This window comes from Lupinus angustifolius, chromosome LG03, assembly GCF_001865875.1.
Source record: "Lupinus angustifolius cultivar Tanjil chromosome LG03, LupAngTanjil_v1.0, whole genome shotgun sequence".
NCBI classification, from domain to species: domain Eukaryota; kingdom Viridiplantae; phylum Streptophyta; class Magnoliopsida; order Fabales; family Fabaceae; genus Lupinus; species Lupinus angustifolius.
In genome coordinates this window covers 3,751,081-3,766,165 of record NC_032011.1, presented here as the reverse complement: position 1 = coordinate 3,766,165, position 15,085 = coordinate 3,751,081, and positions in this window count along the sequence as shown.

Below are 15,085 nucleotides of genomic sequence, written 5' to 3'. Positions count from 1 at the left end.
CCCACTTTTCTCGACTGTCCCTCTGGATTGACAAGATCTTTTTTAGCACCAAATTTCCTTCCTTGAACTATCGTGGTCGAACCTTCTTTGCATATGCCTTCATCATTCTTTTTTGGTACAACTGTCCATGACAAATTGCAAGTAACCTTCAACCATCTATCATATTCAATTGATCTTGTCTAGCTTGAACCCATTCTGACTCCTCCAGACCAGCCTCCGCTAAGACCCTTAGAGATGGGACCCCCGTAGAAGTGCAGACTAAAGTACGATAACCTTGTATGGCGAATGGTAACATTTCATGCCAGTCCTTGTAAGTCACAACCATCTTCTGGACTCTCCCTTTGATGTTCCATACCATAAACCAAGGAATATGGAGTAGCCCCCGTAGAAGTGCAGACTAAAGTACGATAACCATGTATGGCGAATGGTAGCATTTCATGCCAGTCCTTGTAAGTCACAACCATCTTCTGGACTCTCCCTTTGATGTTCTTATTGGCTGCTTGCACGGCTCCATTCATTTTGGGTCTGTATGCCGAGGACGTGTGATGCTTTATTTTGAATTTCTCGCACATCTCGGTCATCATCTTGTTGTCCAGTTTGGTCGCATTATCAATGATGATCTGGTCTGGTAACCCATATCGACATACTAAATCTCTTTTTATGAACCTGAGGACTACCTTCCGAGTCACACTAGCATAAGAGTTTGCCTCCACCCACTTGGTGAAGTAATCCATAGCGACTAGGATGAATCGATGTCCATTAGATGCTTTCGGTTCTATAGGACCAATGACATCCATTCCCCACATAGAAAATGGTCAAGATGACGTTAAGGTATTCAAAGGATTCGGAGGTGCGTTGATGTTATCCGCATATATCTGGCACTTGTGGCATTTCTTCACATGGTTGCAGCAGTCGGTCTCCATTGTCAACCAGAAATAACCCGCTCTCATGATTTTCTTAGCCATAGCATGTCCATTCGCATGAGTTCTGAAAGTTCCCTCATGTATTTCTTCCACCATTTTTTGAGCTTCCTTGCCTTCTAGACATCAGAGAAATACCATATCATGATTCCTTTTGTAAACGACATCCCCACTCAAAAAGAAGTGTGTGGCTAGTCTTCTGAGTGTTCTTTTGTCGTTTTCTGAAGCATTGGAAGGATAAGCTTGATTTCTTAAGTACTCTCTTATATCGTGATACCATGGCTTGCCGTCGGGTTCTTCTTCGACTATGTTACAATAAGCAGGTTCAGTATTTTCCCTTATCTGGAAGAGTAATACATGGAACATTGAGGACAAGGTTGCCAATGCATCAGCCAACCTATTGCCTTCTCTAGGGATATGATAGAAATCTACTTAGTCGAACTGGTTAACCAATTTCAGGATGTAGTCTCTATAAGGCATCAATTTGCTGTCCCGAGTTTCCCATTCTCCTTTTATTTGATGGATTACTAGAGCGGAATCCCCAAATAATTCTAGGACCTTGGATTTTGAGTCAATAGCGGCCTTTAGTCCCAAAATGCATGCCTCATATTATGCCACATTGTTAGTACAGTCGAAACATAGTCTAGCCGTAAAAGGAAGGAACTTCCCTATTGGAGACACCAAAACAACCCCTACTCCATGTCCAAATGCATTGGAGGCCCCATTAAAGACTAGGGTCCATTTTTCTCATTCTCTTGATTCATCGGATAAGGCCATGATATCTTCATCTGGAAATTCATATCCCAAATACCCCAGTTTATTTAAGGGTTGGTTGGCCAAGTAGTCAGCAATAACACTTCCTTTTATCGCCTTTTGTGTCACATAGGCGATGCCATATTCAGATAACAACACCTGTCATTTAGCAATTCTTCCTGTGAGTATGAGGCTTCTCAAAAATATACTTGATATGATCCATTTTGATATTAACCAAGTGGTATGACTCAACATGTACTGTCTTAGCCGATGAGAGGCCCAAACTAAAGCGCAACAAGTCCGTTCTAACAATGAGTACTTTATCTCGCAAGCTATGAATTTCTTGCTTAGATAGTATATGGTTTTCTCCTTTCTTCCATTGTCCTCATGTTGCCCCAAGATGCAACCCATTGATTCATCAAGTACAGTGAGGTATAGAATCAAGGGTCGCCCTGGAATTTGAGGCATCAGTATCGGAGGTTCTGTCAAGTACTGCTTTATCTTTTCAAATGCTGACTGATAGTCATCGTTCCACTTCACCGCATGATTCTTTTTTAGGAGCTTGAATATAGGTTCACATGTGGAAATTAGTTGGAAGATGAACCTGGAGATAAAATTCAATATTCCCAAGAATCCTCTGACTTCCTTCTCTGTTCGAGGTGCTGGCATTTCGATTATGGCCTTCACCTTTTCTGGATCCACCTCAATACCCTTCTGGCTGACTATGAAACCCAAGAATCGGCCTGATTTCACTCCAAAGCTACACTTGGTTGGATTTAACTGAAGGTGATACTTTCGTAGTCTCTCAAACAGAAGCCTCAAGTTGTTTATGTGTTCTCCTTCTGTCTTGGACTTTCAGATAATGTCGTCCACATAGACCTCTATCTCCTTGTGCACCATGTCGTGGAAAAGAGTAACCATGACTCTTTGATATGTAGCCGTAACATTCTTTAATCCAAATGGCATGACTTGGTAGAAAAAGGTACCACATGGGGTAATAAACGTGGTTTTGTTTATGTCTATTGGCGCCATTTTGATCTGATGATACCCCGAATACCCATCCATGAATAAGAAAAGGGCATGGTCAGCAGTGTTATCAACCAAAACATCTATATGTGGCACCTGAAAATCATCCTTCGGGCTAGCTTTGTTGAGGTCCCTGTAGTCAACACATATTCTCAACTTTCCTCCCTTCTTTGGCACACCTACCACATTGGTTATCTAATCTGGATATTCAACAACTTTAACGAACCCGGCGGTCAATCATTTTTCTACCTCCTCTTTGACCCTTAGGAAGATCTCTAGTTTGATTCTTCACAATTTCTACTTCACTGGTCTAGATTTTTGCATTAGCGGTAGTTTGTGCTCTACTATACTTTGATCTAGCCCTGACATTTCTTCGTACGACCAAGCAAAGACGTCCTTGAATTCATGTAGAAGTTGAACTAGGCGTTATCGTTCCTTACCATCCATTATGGTGCCCACCTTCACCTCTTTCTTATCTTCCTTAGATCCTAGGTTGACAAGCTCAATAGGCTCTTGGTGTGGTTGAATCTCTCTAGCTTCTTACTCTACCAATCTGAGCAGTTCGGGGGATGCCTCCCATTCATCATCATCACCATCATCTTCCACTTGGGTGAACTGGTTGGTTAGGACTAGGCGAGAGCTCACTGGCATGGCCCTCTATTTCAGAGTTGCTATCAGATCTGCAATGTGGGGATGACTAAGTCAGCTCCCAAAATGGATTTGGTTTATTTATTTTATTTATTTTTTCTCTGTTTTATTTTACTCTGATCTTTTAACATGTAATAGAGAAAAAAAATGCAAAAAAGACACATGAATATGATCGAAAAGATTGATCTTTATTGATTTGAGTGTAAATACTTAAACAAATGAGTCCTTATTATTAAAAAAACATAAAAATTAAAAATGTTTAATAGCCTTGGACATGGCTAAAAAAACTACATAAGATTATTACTTTGATCCTAAAGTAACTGATGCATGTGGTTCTTCATGCCAATTCTTCAAGTAGATGCTTGGGGGACACTAGTACACGAACCCAAACTCTTCCTTCATTCCTTCTTCTTCTTCTTCTTCTTCTTCTTCTTCTTCCACGGAGGCCACCATTCCTGAGGACCGGGTACCGCCACTGACAAAGCATTGATTGATATATGGTATTAGAAGCCTTGCCACATTCTCATGCCTAAATTTCCCTAGTCGAGTCAGACACTCACCTTTCCTTACTTCTATGGTTCAGAGCTTATCTTCCTGTGTCGGTCTATACCCTAAACCATATCTACCTTCATTGGCCTTGGGCATTATGATTTCCCTGCAGCCCTGTCCATAATTTCCTAATCCTTTCCCGGGTTGATATCCTTTGCGGATCATCCTTTGCGGATCCTTTCCCAATCATTGAGCTAGCCCTCAAGTAGGAAGTATCCACTGATAATCTGGAGAAAGTTCTCTTTGTCATAACATTCAGCGACGACCCATTATCTAGGAGGATTTTTCCGATCACACAATCATTACACATCACTGAAATATGCAGGGGACGAACCTGTCCAGTGCTCTTAGAAGGTATCTTTTGATCACAAAAAGATATATAATTATCTGCCACAATATTGTTGACTATTCCTCCCAACTTATCAGTTGTAATGTCATGGCTGACGTGAGCCTGATTCATCACTTTTAGTAGCACATTTTTGTGGGCCTCAAAACTCGTGAGTAAGGATAACAAAGATATCCTTGCTGGGGTCTTATTAAGCTGATCCATGATTTTGTACTCAATTTGCTTGATAAATTTAAGGAACTCATATGCCTCTTTGTTTGATACGCCTTCAGGTAATGCCACCTCGACATCCTCTTCTACATGCTCTGGCATTTTTTCTTTAGCTTTAGTGGCCCCAGATGGACCCTTTTCTATCTCTGGTGGAACATATATATGTGCAGTCCTCGTAATCCTGCTATTTCCAGCAATGTTGGTAACCAAAGAAGGGTTCATCACTGGCTCTTCTTCATAAACCCAAGGCACTGCCTTCTCTGATTCATACGGGAATGGGCTGTCCCCTCCTGTTATCATGGGCTCCATCTGCTGCATGAATGGTTCCTATTGACATTGAGAGAAATATGTCTGAACACCCCCGGATGGATTTATGATGGGTTCATACGTGCGTATGAACACAAGTATTTCTTTTTGACTTTTCTCTACAACATTAATTCCATAGCGTGAGGACCTTCCGCCGATGGCAATCAGTTTCAAGTCCATCATTTTCTGAAGAAGCTATTTGAATTCTTTACATTCCTCAAAACTGTGACCCGCACGTCCAGGCATTTTTCAACTCTTCGCATCATTGTTGTTTGTTTCATAGCTAATAACTTCTACCAAACCATGCCTGCACATTTCATGGAAGATGAACCCCATGGGCATCTTCATGTCTTCAACCTTGTCAATGACTGCGACCTTGCTTTTTGTTTATATAGCATTTACTTCATGATTTCCATGGTTGGATAGAGGATTCCCAATTATGTTGGGTCTAGTTTCCCTCAAATCAATTCGCTTGGCGTTGATGAGGTCTTGAACCTTAAATTTGAAAGCCCTACAGTCTTCCACCAAATGTCCTACTGCCGCAGAATGATAGGCGCAATTGACATTTTCATTGTACGAGGGCCCAGGGTTTTCAGGGATTTTTCATGGGATTGGTGTGATCATCCCTTGTCTTTGGAGATAGGCGAACAAATCAGTGTATGTCATCGAGATTCGATCAAACACCGGTGTCCTCCTCTCTTATTGATAGTAGTTGTTATTTCTTGGATATTGGGTGTAACCTTGTCTAGGTTGATAGGTTTGTTGTTTTGATTTGGTGGGTTATGGGTTGGTATTTGGTTTTGTGTTGACCTTTGGTTTTGTATATGGTTCTGTGTAAACCAAGAGGGGGCATGATAATTGTTCTGGTTATTGTTTCGGGGTTGGAACCTCTTTGGTTCTGTAGCAATGAAATGGGTCTCTGCATCGTTCTTATTCATAAAAGCATGCTTATTTCCGGAGCCTGAACCTTCTTCAAAAATTTTCCCACTGTTGATTCCTCCTTCCAACTTTTCTCTCACTTTAATTAGAGCATTCAAGTTGGTTGTTACGTTACCCATGAGACGTTCATAGTATGGGCTTTACAGGGTGTCGATGAAGATCGACAATTGTTCTTCTTCATCCAGCCTCGGAAGGGCCTGAGATGCTAGTCCTCACCATCTCTGAACATACTCTTTGAAACTCTCTAATGATTTCTTAGCCATGTTCTGTATCTAGGCTCTGTCTGGTGCGACATCCTCAATATGTTTGTATTGTTTGACGAAAGCATTGGATAAATCCAAGAAGGTCCGGATCTGAGTTTTCTCCATCCGGATATACCAGCTCATAACTGCTCCAACTAAACTGTCTTGAAAGCAATGAATCAAGAGTTTATCATGGCCATGGTACGGTGACATCTTCCTAGCGTACATGTGCAAATGACTCTTGGGGCAAGTAGTCCCATTATACTTTTCGAATTCAGGCACTTTGAACTTGGGTGGGAGTAGCACATCGGGCACCAAGCACATTTCGAAATCATTCTTGAGGTCTGGACAAGTGGCTCCTTCAATAGCTTTCAACCTCTCTTCAATCGAACTCCATTTCTCTTCCTCCTTTTCTGTATTCGGCGCATTACTGCCTTGGGGAGTCCTTTGAGTTATGGTTGCCTCTCGAGAGGGATCGTAATCGGGATCATCACTAAATTCCTCTGGTTGAGTTTGATGTCTTGTGTTGGCGTCGTGTCCTTCTTGAGGTTGGCTAGTACCATGCATTTGACTGGGATTTCTGGACCCTGAATGGGGTTGTGGCCCGATAGTGGCATTCTTTTCTTTCTCGATCTGGAGAGCTTTCAGGATGCAGAACATCTCCGTCATCTGCTCTTTTATACTAGCTAATTCAGCTCTGGTGTCCTGACTGAGGTCTGTAGATTCAACCATTTGTTTAGCTCGGAGTCAGGTGTAGTAGAGGTGTTGCAGAGCAATGCTGATCTGATTAATGAATGCAATTTGTATTAAAATATTGATCTATAATAAATGAAAACTTTATACGAGAGACCATTTCGCATATTTCATATGTATGACCCACACAATTAGGACTTAAGGAGCGTAGCCCATCAGCTTAATATGTGGTTGATGACAATCTTTAGAGTAAGAATTTTTATACCAAGATTGCACCTTTAATTAACACATGTATCCTGCTAATTAAGGAGTGTAGTCTCTTAGTTTGTTTACGGTTGACAACAATCCTTAGAATGTTGGAAGACCAAGATTGTATCTTTTGAATTTTTGTGTTTTTGTACTTCTTCTTTTTTATTTCAATTTTTTTGGTGTGAGTTTTACTTGGCTGAGAAAGACATTATGGAAAACAAACCCTTTATTATGAATCAAAACATCATTCAAGGAAGGGGAATCACATATGTCGATTTCCTCCATTCCTTCTTTTATTCAAAAAGAAATAAAAACAAGAATAAATAAACAAACCCACATAATCCTAACTAGAATCCCCCGTTGCACTCCATCCTCCAACGTCTGAGCTTCTTGACGACCTGAGTGCAGCTACTGAAGAGAGTTCCCATTGCTGGGCGTACCTCTGTATCATGATACATATTGAACTCTTGTTGGGCCTCTTTGAATGTTACTAACCAATTATCTGCAAAATCCCCGAACCCCTCAATGATATTATGGCATCTTTCTCTCCATTGATCTTTTTCTCTTTCGCATTCTCCCAGAGTGTTCCTCCAATTGTCATCCCATATATGTTGATTCCCCCTTAGGTGCTCATACGAGTCTACCAACTCCTTCAGTTGATCCATTAGTTGGGCTTCTTTGGCGAAAGCTTCTCCCTGCATTTGCTCTAATGACATTTTGTAGTCATCTTCCTTCCTGTGGGACTGATCCAAAGCCTTTTGATAATCTCTGATTGTAGCCATGGCTTGCTCCAGATCTAGTCTAGTCATCTTTTCTATCTCTATTTTATTTTTTAGGGCTTGCCCCTGAGCTTCAAGTCTTTCTTTCAGATATCTTATTTCCTTCCCCATCCTTTGATTCTGTCTCATTATAGCCATTTTACTGGAATTCGAGCACAAGTCAACATAATTTCTCTTTAGGCTCTTGATTTCTTCCCTAATTATAGAGGAGGTGTTGTGATGACAACCTCTAGGGGGCTGCCTTTGAATTAAGGATCGTTTTGCTTGAGATTTTAGGACTTTTAGGACCTAATTCGGTTTTGTGTGAAAGCTAGGATTTTTAGGCTGTTTTGGGTTCGGTTAGGTATGATGTAGGGTTGTTTGGTTGCTATAATGTGTGTAGGCTTGGTTTAAGGTTGGAGAATGTGTTTTAGGGTTTGTTTTATGCGTGAGGCAGGTTGTATGAGTTGTAGGTTAAGGTGAAGGTGGAAAAGAATAGAAGGTGAGAAGCGCCACAAGCAAGACTGCTTGATAAGCTATGGAGTTCGCCACAAGCAAGGATGCTTGATAAGAACAACAATGGTGGCCACGACCAACCTAGATTTAGGAGAAGTGCTCTCAACTAAAACAATTCAAATTTACTCAAAATTCAACTTAACTTTTATTAATCCAATCTGAATGCATAAATAGGCAAAGTTGCCTTGGCTGAATAGAAAATAGACTAAATCCTAATTAACTTGAATGATTGAAATCCTAATTAAAACTTAGGCTAAAAAAGATACGAAATAATAATGTAATTCCTAATTAAATCAAGTAGATAAGATCTTTAAATAATGTGATTTGGGTTGAATAGTCTTCACGGTTTGGAGGAAGATTGAGATGAGATGATTTCCTTGATTTGAATTTGGGACTTGATCATCTTCTCTTCATCCCTTAAGTATAGCCACAAGTTGGTTCTGAAATTGTTACATTGTTCCTATTTTCATGCCACCTTGTTTATACTACACCACTTAGCCACTACTATGCCAAATTACAAGGAAATAAATAATTTCTCAATCCCCAAAATACATCAAATTAAATACTAAAATACTTGAATGAAAAATAAACATAAATCCTAAGACTACATGAGAATTAAATTCTCATTTATTAATAACAATGCAAATAAAATAAACTAAACTATGCTACGAATTCTTTGCAAGAACATGGCCTCCATAAATCATAGGTCGCCCCCTTGATTTACATATGCCCGATTTTTCTAAGGTTATGTCCTTCATCTCATTCTGATCCCTGGATTCTTGAAGGCGAGCTTCTAGCAATTTGATGTTTGACTTAAGTGTGACTTCCGCTGGTGTGGGGCCTCCCTTGATTGGCGGCATTACTAGTGAGGGTCTGCTAATGCCTTTCATCCTGCCGACTCTCCAAGACTTATACTCATAAGAATAAAAAGTTATGTGTTCCCCCAACTCTTACTGCCCATACAAACAAATGTCTTTAAGAGCTTTCCTTATGGACTGGACCATTTTCGAGGAGGCCCCTCATCTTTATACCAAAAGTAAAGACCCTCGAATTGCTTTTCGGATACAGGAATCACTCCCAATTTCAACTGGCCAAGTACCAAGGCTGGTATGAAAGAGATACACCCTCTGGGACCCATCAATACTAGATTCTAGAACTCCCCGCATTAATACATGACTTGCTGATGCCGATCATAGAAAAATGTTTATTGGTTGCGTGCATTTTAATTAAAGAAAATATATAATTTCGCAAGTTTTGCTATATATAAAAAAAATATTTTCATTTTATTATTTCTTAAAAATGGAACTAAATCAATTTTGGCATTTAATAGATTGAAAAGAAGTGGCATAGTGCAACCTTTCGAAGATGATTTGAGAAGAAAGAGGCCTCTAGGGCGACCTTCTATCGATCTTTGATTAAATCTCAAAATTAATTTATATTTTTTTTAAAAAGATTATTTGTCATGTTTTATAAAAAATGTTGAATTTGTAGAGGTGTGATTTGTAACCTTAATATATAAAATTATAGATTATTTACTTGCCTATTGATTTGATTAAAGCACACACTAAAATACTTTGTCTAACACTTTCAACATTTATGATATTATTTTTTGGGAAATTAATACTCTTTATTCATAATGGTTGGATAAAAAATCAATTGCTAAAAAATAACAAAATTCCATAAAAAAAACAGAATACTAATGACTTATTAAAAATAGAAAAATTATATTATTTGTGATGTTTACCTATTGTCCTTAAAAAAATAGAGATTTAATGCCTACTATTGCTATTGAATTTTTATGCACTTTAATCACTGAATTGTTGGTTCATAAAAATTATTTTTACATCTTAATGTTTGGATCATAAGAACTAAAACCATGTAAAATAATTAGATGATAAAATGAAATTAAATCATACCTGATTATACAAGGGAAATGACTCCTTTTAACACTGAGGGTTTGGATCAGGTGTAGCGACTGATTGTACAAGGGAAAGGACTCCTTTTAACACTGTGAGGGTTTAGATCAGGTGCATCGGCTGGAAAATGGATTGACATGTGTCAGATACAGATTGGAGGGGATTGAGGAGGTTACTATGTCTGGACACGTGACGCGTGTTGACTGGTGGTTCTGGAGGTTGCACGGAGGTTTGCGGTACACCTGCCCGTAGTAGATCCAGTGGTCTTCTCGGGTTGGTGATCCGGTGCGGCGCTTTCTGATGCAGCCGCGTGTGTTTTTGCCTTGTGATTGGCTATGCTCTTAGTCAACGTGATGGAAACAAAGTATGCAGATCCAACGACGGTGATGGAATGACGCAGTGAGTACACAACGCTACCATAGGCGTGGCTGCACTAGATCGCTCAGAACAAAAATAATTCTCTCTCAGAATAGCTATGCGTTTTGCAGAGTACTTTTTCAGTGATTTCTTTTGGAACCAACAAAGTAAAAAAAATAGGAGTCTTAACCTACTACCACTAACCCCTATTTATAATTAATTTATTTAACCTAATCTAACCCTAACTAACCCATAATCATCTGATAATAGGCACTCACCAAGTCAAATTTGACTTGGTTTATTATTTTTTGAATCATTATTTTTTATCTTTTAATTAAAAAAAAAGATTTGAAATTGGCTTATGTATTTACTATTTTTTTATACATCGGACTTACTTTAAAAAATAAAAATAAAAATATCTTTGGTTATGTTTAATTTATTTCAAAATTATACTTTTGAAAAATTAAAATAATAAATTCTTTTATTATTTATTTGGAATTTAAAAGGGATATTTATAATATGTCAGCTATGTTATTTATTATAAATTCGAATTTAATTATAAAATTAATAAATAAAAAATTAATTATAAAATTCGAAAAACAAAATAATAATAAACGATTATTTTTATCTTTTTTTGTTAGAAAAATGACTATGAGCCTTTTTAGGATCCATTTTAATTTAATTCGTTTTTCTTGCTTTTGGTATTTTGAATTTCCGACTAACTCAATCCCTTAGATTTAGGAATCTTATCAACATAAATTTAATATTAGTATTCATTATATTTCTTCCATAACATGGTTTTAATTATTTTTATTCATTGAAATTAAGTAAAAAACGTTTTATTATTTTCATTTTAAACATTTTGGCTTTTTCTGGGCCGGACAAAAAATGAGTGTTCACAGTATTTAAAGATGTTCATGATATTTTCATGTAATATTTGTTTTGTTGTTTTTTTATTTTTTGTGATTTAGAGTGGTGTGAACAAGCTTGTGGATCTGGCTGGTGTTACACTTGGAATAAAAATGGGGAAATATTGTGTTGGAAAGAAAAATGGGGAAATATTGTGTTGGAAAGAAAAATGGGGAACTGTCATAAAAGAGGCGTGTAATGTGTAGTGTGATGATATATTTGTCTCATTTTAATTTATAATCTAAAGCTGGTTTTGAATTATGTAATGCTTTTGGTTTTATTGTATATTAGGATTATGATGATTGTTTATGAATGTTATGTAATGCTTTTAGTTTTATTGTGTATTAGGAATATTATGTTTTGTTTGATTTTTTAAGCGAATTTTATGGGTACTTTTATTAATACTTTGTTGCTTTTAAGGGATGAGTTAGAGGATCCAGTTAAGAACATTGAAGCTAAGTTGGTGAAACAAGTAATGTTTTGGTTTTACTATGTATTAGGAATATTAGGATTATGATGATTGTTTATGAATATTATCTAATGCTTTTAGTTTTACTATGTATTAGGAATATTATGTTTTGTATGATTTTTTGAGTGAATCTTATAAATATTTTTATTAATACTTTGTTGCTTTTAATTGTTGAGTTACAGGACCCATTTGAGAACATTGGACCTAAGTTGGTGATACAGGCAGTTGCGAAGACAAACAACTTGGTTGGTGATGGAACCACCATAGTTGTTTTTGTTGATCAGGGTCCTATCGCAAAAGGTGTCAAGGTAGCATTCTACCTTGTTATAGGATATTGTAGAATAATAAGGATTGTAAGGAACAATAACAACAAAGGATTATAAGGAACAATCTAACGGTTCTAAACAATCACACATCTATTGAGAGTTACAGATTTATCATATTTTATTATGTATTCTGCATAAGAGTTACTATTTCATCTGCAATAAGTTTTCTGGTCAAAAAGTTGTTTCTTCATAAAATGATGTATCAAGAATAGTGTCATCATTACTTTGAGAATACATTATTCTTTTCTTCATCTTATCCTACTACTTTTCTGTCATTCAATTACAAATCATGTACACATTTTATATTTAATTAACCAAATTTCATTATATTAGGCAAATTACCTTTTATATCTTCCCCAAAAAAATTATAGCAATTTTATGTCCATTTTAATGGGACATTGTGGTTACAATATCCACAACTTATGTCTAAAACAAAGAATTATTTATCAATTTCATGATTTATAACTTATAGAAAATTCTTTATTTGGTTTATCATATCTATTAATTTGTGTAATCATTAATACACAATTAAGAATGTAGTTGAAACTCATTTCATGATGACCTTTCATATTACGTTTTAAATATGATAAATTTATTTCAATTATTTCACACCTCCAAAAATATTTGTGATTGACTCAATTATTTGAATTTTCAATTTGAAAAAATAACAATTACACCAATCAAATAAGTTCAACTACAAATTATAATATTTAGTACAAAATACTATATTTAACATTTAAAATATGCAAATTACACATTACAACAATAAGAACAACACCCTAGTGACAATAAAATTAAAAGGACCCGGGCACTTTCCAAGAGTTGAAATTGGGTATTTATCAATTGAGGTAATTCTTACAAGCTTTTTTATTATAAAAAACAAAGTGTAAAGTGTATATGAATGAGTGTATGAATAATATTATTGCCCTTAATTTAAACATGTAATGAGGGGGTTTAGTTGCTTAGGTTTTTTACATGTTCACTTTGTCTTGGAGGCTTGTTTTCTTCGGGAATGAAGTATCCTTTATTTCCTTCAATGAATTTTCTAATCAGAAAGAAAATTATTTTGTGGTTTTAACCAATTAGAAATATGATAAAAAATATTTTTATACACATCTAATATCGTGTACATATTTAGATGCTCTAGATCACATTTAAATAATCTCTGAAAAAGTCTCTCTAAAGTGAGATTAAACATGAAATTAGAAAGCGTGCATGTTAGATTATTTAATATGTTGAAATCTTGATGGATTTATAATAATTTAGGGCCGATATATCCTCATTTTCTCACTTGGCACTCTAGTTCTTTTTTTCATGTCATCTTGATATACAACTTCCTCTCCTTTATAAGTGTGTTTTAAGGTTATATCACATAAGTTAAGAATTGTACTTAACATGTCAATTAGTATTAAATTAGGTATCATATATTTCCCAAATTGCCCCTTTACTATTTCTCTACAATAGTCTCACTCATTATCTATCTTAACAAATGAAGAAGTAGATGAAGAAAATGAGAGTTGTAAGAAATGTTGTGAGAATATGTCCTACGACTAAACTTGAAGATAACTTTGGTATACAATCTTAATCGAATGAGAAACTGAACTACTTTGAACTAAAGAAATTCTGCTTCGGTCACGTTAAATCTGATTAAACAAAAATAACTTGGGAAGTGAACTGAACAGATTGCTTAATATTTTTTTAAAAACGAAACACTACTTTAGTGTGTTTTATTTCAGTCCAAAAATAGAAAAATATAACTTCAATATAATTATTAATTATATAAATTATATTTTTTTAATTTATATATAATTATTAATTATATATTACATCATCATCTGGTTCAACCAAACTACTCTTTGAATTTGATGTTGAACTTTGGTTTCATGATATTATTAGTTGTAAGTGATTAATATATGGCTATAAATGACATGTTGATTTCCTTTTGCTTTCATGCAATTTGCAACAACAACAAAAACAAATAATTGGTAGATAATTGTTTGATAATCAATCAACCAGTGTACAACTCCAAAATTGTGCTGCAATTTTCACGAAATGCACAATTTCAGTCTAAATAGAAATTCTCTAAACACATTTGTTAAAAGAGTTTTTTTTAGAGGTTTTCCCCCTTAACAAATTGTCCCCAGTAATGGCACTAATTTGTTGGAAGGATTTTTTCTCTTCGGCGTGTTTTCTTTATTTGGTTAAGTAAGTTAACTCGGTTTTATTCTTTGTTCGCCATCTCGGCTTTGTTGAAATAAATTCCAATGCCGGTATAATGGTTTCAAGAATATTTCAGTTACAACTTACTTCTAATAATCATGTGAATAAGTTATTCATTCTTTACCCCATCTCGGCTTTGTTAGATTAAATTCTAACGTCGGTACAATGGTATCGAAGCAATCACCTATTACATAATTATTAAGTACCTTTGAATATCATCTCGGTTTTGTGGAATAAATTTCAGCACCGGTTTAATGGTATTCTAATGTACAAAAGTAATGAATAGTTAGTTGTTAGAAACAAATAAATAAATAAAGAACAAAAGAATGATAAAGTTAAGTGACCTTTATTTATTTACTCCATTTCGGGTTCCTTTTATTAACAAAACAAACTTCTTTCTTAAGGAAGGTTAGTATTAAAGAATAAATCAATTGTGAAATGTAAATTACAATAAATAAAAGTTAGTTAGTTAGCTTCATCACTTTTGTATATTAAAAGGTGTTTCAACAAATAAATTTATTGATAACACTTTACTATTTTACAATTTACACCTCTTTCAAGATTCAATTGTAGTATAGTATAGGGTTATGTCGAACCACAAGGAATTGCCTAATAGAATGAATCATAGGAATATATCAATGCACAAATAATGAGTGAACATATTTTGGTTGTTTTTTATTTGATTTGATATGCACATAAACTAAGTATTAACAAATTCTTGAGGAGACAAGAT